Raw genomic sequence first — 4,968 nt, 5'->3', positions numbered from 1 at the left:
TGATGTGGGGTGACACTGCTGGGGGTGGGCAGAGCCCCAGAGAGACTGTTGGAGATCACATGTTTCCACAGGAGTCCTGAAGAAGTGCAGAGGTGGAATAAGATCTCCTTCTGTTGGGCTTCTCCCTCTCCACCAACACGCTCTAAGCTCCCTGAGAAGGCCTAACATTGGTGTGGAAACCATATCTTCATACTTCTGTGGGTCACAAACAAATTTATACACGAACAAGACAAAAGATCATTTCTGTTTCTTTTATGAAATAGAATAATTGTATGCTTTTTCTGTTACCAAACGCAAATTCACTGAACTGTAGGAATTTTAAAATTTACGAAGTTAATCATGAATGCACTCCAACCTCTTTTCTTCTAACTCAGCCTTAGAATGTCAGAGATAAGGATGTTCATCCTCAATCAGGGGACTGGCCCTTTCTTTCTCCTGCTCCATTCTCATGCAGGAGTGATTTGTATGCACAAAGGACTATGTTAGTGAAGAGAAGCTGATGCTCACATGAGGGTCAGATGCCTCTATGCAGTTCACAGTGAAATATGAAAATGAACGTCAGCAAGCAGTTTGGTACAAAATGGGATATCCCTACAAATAGCTGGCATTTATTGAGGACTCACTATTGCCCCAGAGACTTTCTAAGTATATTTACTAATTATACTCATGGGGTAGGGTTTCTCAACTTCAGTAAGATTGACACTTTGAGCTGTGTATTGTAGCATGTTTAGCAGCATCCCTGGCCTCTTTCCACTAAATGCTAGTAAGATCCCCTCCCAAGTCATGAAACGAAAACTGTTTCCGTACATTGCCAAATGTCCCCTGCGAGTTAAAACCACTATGCCATAACCCCCAGGTGAGAAACCACTGCCCTATGACTGTCCCATGAAACATGAAATGGTTGGCAGGCCTGGAAAAGTTACTTGGACCTAAGCTATGAACTGGGAGAAATGTTCCCAATGTCTCTGAACACAATAGTGTATGTTGGGAAAAGCCCTCCAGGGAAATTAAGGGGGCAAATTCTGGTTAAGAAAGAATTCTGGAAGTGACATCTGCAAGATGTCAGAACAGGAAGTGCCAGCCCTTGTTCCCCTCAGAAACACTGATTTAATAACCATCCATAGATAAAATTACTTTTCTGAGAGCTCTGGACTCCAAGAGAGAGTATTCAACACCCTGATGGGGCACAGAAATGAGAAAAGACACATTGAAAAGGGTAAGAATATTCTTACTTTACCCGACCAACCCTCCTCCAGGCCAGTAGAATGCAGCACCAAGAGAGATCTCCTTGGCCCATAAGTTCTCCCATGGGGGAAAGAGAGCATGCAGTGAGCATCTGACTCTTCTGTAGCCTTTTGGTTTACTGCCTGAGAGGCTCACTTCTGTTATGTCTCACCCAGAACACGGAGTAAATCAGAAAGGCTAGATTGCCTGGGGACTGCTAAGAACAACAAAAATAGATGAGGGCTCTCAACAACCAGCATGCAGACCTCAACAGCATGCTCGTGGTGCACAGCAGCAGGCCACCTGCCCATGGATCCCAGCAGCAAGCCTGCTTACCCACTGACCCCAGCAGGTGGCCAGCGTATAGATCCCACCAGCCAGCCCACTCAGAATCTCTGGCCAGCCTGACTGGTGAAGGGCTTTCCCTGCTGAAGTCAGCCTGTAAAGATTAAAAGAGATGACTCTTTCTTCAAAAGTACAGGCACCAATGCAAAGCCATAAGGATCACAAAGAATCAGGAAAATACAATGATGCCCAAAGAACACAATAAACCAGTAACTGATCTTTAAAAAAATGGAGACCTAAGAACTGCCTGGAAAAGAATTCAAAATATGTGTCTTAAATAATCTCAGTGAGCTATTAGAGAACACAGAAAGAAAGTCACATGATATCATGAAAACAATACATGAACAAAATGAGAACTTCAACAAAGACATAGAGATGATAAAAGAAAATAAATTTTGGAGCTGAAGGACACAATGACTGAACTGAAAAATTTCAGAGGAAACTTCAACAGCAGACTTGATCAGGTAGAAGAAGCATCAGTGTGCAAAAAGAGAGATCATTTGAAATTATCCAGTCAGAGGAACAAAAAAAAAAGAAACAATTTTTTCAAAGTAAAGAGAACTTAAAGAACTTATGAGACATCATTAAAGGTACCAACATATGCTTTATGGGATTTCTACAAAGAGAAGAGGAAGAGAAAGTGGTAGAAAACTTATTTAAGGAAATAATGGCTGAAAATTTCCCCCATCTGGGAAGGGAAATAGACATCTAGTTTCATGAAGCCCAAATAACCCCAATTACCCAATTAGAAGAGTAAAAAGAAAAAAGAATTTAAAAAAAGAATGAATAGGGCCTACAAGAATTGTGGGGCACCATCAAGTGAACTAATTTCCACATAACAGACATTCCCAAAGGAGACAAAAGAGAAAAGGGCCTAGAAAACATACTTAAATAAATAATGGCTAAAATTTTTCCAAATCTGAAAAAAAATGACACCATCCAGGTACAAGAAGCTCAGAAGTTACCAATAAAATTTAGTCCAAAGAGGAAATCCTAAAGGCACATTATCACCAAATTTACAAAAATCAAAGACAAAGAAAGAATGCTCAAAGCAGCAAGAGAAAAGAAACATACCAAATGCAAGAGATACTCAATACAGCTTTCAGTGGATTTCTCAGCAGAAACCTTGCAGGCAAGGACAGAGTGGAATGCTGTATTTGAAGTACTAAAGGAAAAAATTACCAACCGAGCATATTGCGCCCAGCATAGCTATGCTTCAAACACTAAGGCAAGATAGACTTTCCCACACAAACAGAAGCAGAAGGAATTCATCATCACCAAATCTGTGTTATAAGAAATGCCAAAGTTGTACACATGGTAAACACAAAGCAAAAACCTGTAATAGATATATTATAAATAAATGGCACAGAATCAAAACATACCACTAGAAAAAAATCACTTAACCATGAAGGAAGACAGTAACAGAGGGAAAAAAGAAGAAAAGGTCTAAAAAACAACCAGAAAACAAATAAAATGGTGGTAATAGACCCTTACCTGTCAATAATAACCTTGAATATAAATGGATTAAATTATCCAGTTAAAAGACAAAGAATGACTGAATGGATAAAAAGCAAGACCCATGGCCAGGCAAGGTGGCTCATGTGTGTAATCCCAGCACTTTGGAAGGCCAAAGTGGGCAGATCACAAGGTCAGGAGTTCTAGACCAGCCTGGTCAACATGGTGAGATCCCATCTCTACTAAAAATACAAAAATTAACCAGGCATGGTGGTGTGCACCTGTAATCCTAGCTACTCAGGAGCTGAGGCAAGAGAATGACTTGAACCTGGGAGGCAAAGGTTGCAGTGAGCCAAAATCATGCCATGCATACCAGCCTGGGCGACAGAGCGAGACTTTGTCTCAAACAAACAAACAACAACAAAAAACAAGACCCAGCTATATACTATCTACAAGAAACTCATTTCACCTAAACCTGTGTGATACAGCAAAAGCATCTCAAAGAGGGAAGTTCATAGCAATAAATGCCAACATAAAAAGGTAGAACCAGTGGAGGAATGTGGAACCATGGCCACTATAGTTGCTGTTTGCAGTGGTCTGGGGAGGAAGAAGTTGACACACCTCGTAATGGCTGCTGTTAGCCTTACACATCCCAGGACTCACGTGGTGCTATGGAGAAGAGGTTGTTCACAATATAAACAGATATCCACCAATGAGGACCTGTCCATTCCAATGGAAAATTCTTATAAAGAAGCCCTTAAGAAATGTATCTTGTGTGGAAAGCATGTAGATTTTAAGAATGTACAGCTTTTGTCCCAGTTTATTTCTCCATTTATTGGATGCATTTGTGGAAGGCACAAAACAGGTCTTTGTGGGAAGAAACAGAAAGAAATCACAAAAGCAATTAAGAGACCTCAAATAATAGGGCTTATGCCAGTTACATACAAGGATGCTGCATACCTCAAGGACCCTAAAGTTTGTAACATCAGATATCAGGAGTAAATTATACCATGTTACCACTAATAAACTTATTTTACAGTTAAAAAAAAAAAAAGGTAGAAAGACTTCAAATAAACAGCCCAATGACACACCTCAAAGAACTAGAAAAGCAAGAACAAACCCAATGCAAAATAATTAGAAGGAAAAAAATAATAAAGATCAGAGCAGAAAAAAATTAAATTGAAACCAAAGAAAACCATATAAAAGATCATTGTTGTTTTGTTTTCTGTTTTAGTTTACAGAGAGTTTATTCAAGCACAAAGATTTAGGACTGTAACCCAGGACATGCTTCCAAGTTGTCTTGGGGAGTGCTCCAGAGAACAAGCAACAGACTCAAGTTTTTAAAGAAAACAAAGGATGAATCAGGAGAATGGGCAATTACCAAAGTTGTTCATCAGCAATTCTCATTGGTTTACGAAAATGACATTGGTTAATGATTGGCTATCCATTGTTCAATGATAGTGTGTATGGCATTGTATGGCTACTTGCTGTCAGTTAGTCTAAAGCCCACATAGCAGGTGGCTTCAAGAGGTAATTATCTCACTCAAGCGGTAGTGAGACTTGACTGCTGTTACATTTTAAATGCTTTTCTGAGCCTAAAAATTTAAAGATTTATTTCTCATTTCTCCCTTTTGAGCAAAATCTTTCTTTTTGAAAGAACTGATCAAAATCTGAGTGTCAGAAAGCTCACTTCTGAGAGTCCTGTCTCACACTGAGGCGGGAAGGAGGAGAAGTCTCAGTGAGGAATTTTTATTTTAAGAGCACTCAAAAGTAAAATTAGGATGGCATCACAGAGTGGCAAAGAATGGGACCTCAGTAAGATCCTTGATTTATCACCTGTTCAATCATCTCTAGTCTTTGGAAATGCCATCATTTCAGTTTTCTTGGAAGAAGTAATATATAAGGATTATAAACAAAAAGAGAATTTGTATGAAATAATGAAAA

The 4,968-nt window shown here is 39.4% G+C and overlaps 1 pseudogene; it reads left to right on the top strand.

Annotated features, from left to right (window-relative positions):
• The first annotated feature begins 3,591 nt into the window (after positions 1–3,591).
• LOC105499076 (small ribosomal subunit protein bS18m pseudogene) lies at positions 3,592–4,026 on the top strand (annotated as a pseudogene).
• The last annotated feature ends 942 nt before the right edge of the window (positions 4,027–4,968 follow it).

The sequence above is a fragment of the Macaca nemestrina genome, chromosome 7 (genome assembly GCF_043159975.1).
Source record: "Macaca nemestrina isolate mMacNem1 chromosome 7, mMacNem.hap1, whole genome shotgun sequence".
Classification (NCBI taxonomy): Eukaryota; Metazoa; Chordata; class Mammalia; order Primates; family Cercopithecidae; genus Macaca; species Macaca nemestrina.
This window is presented reverse-complemented; position numbering and strand designations above follow the sequence as displayed.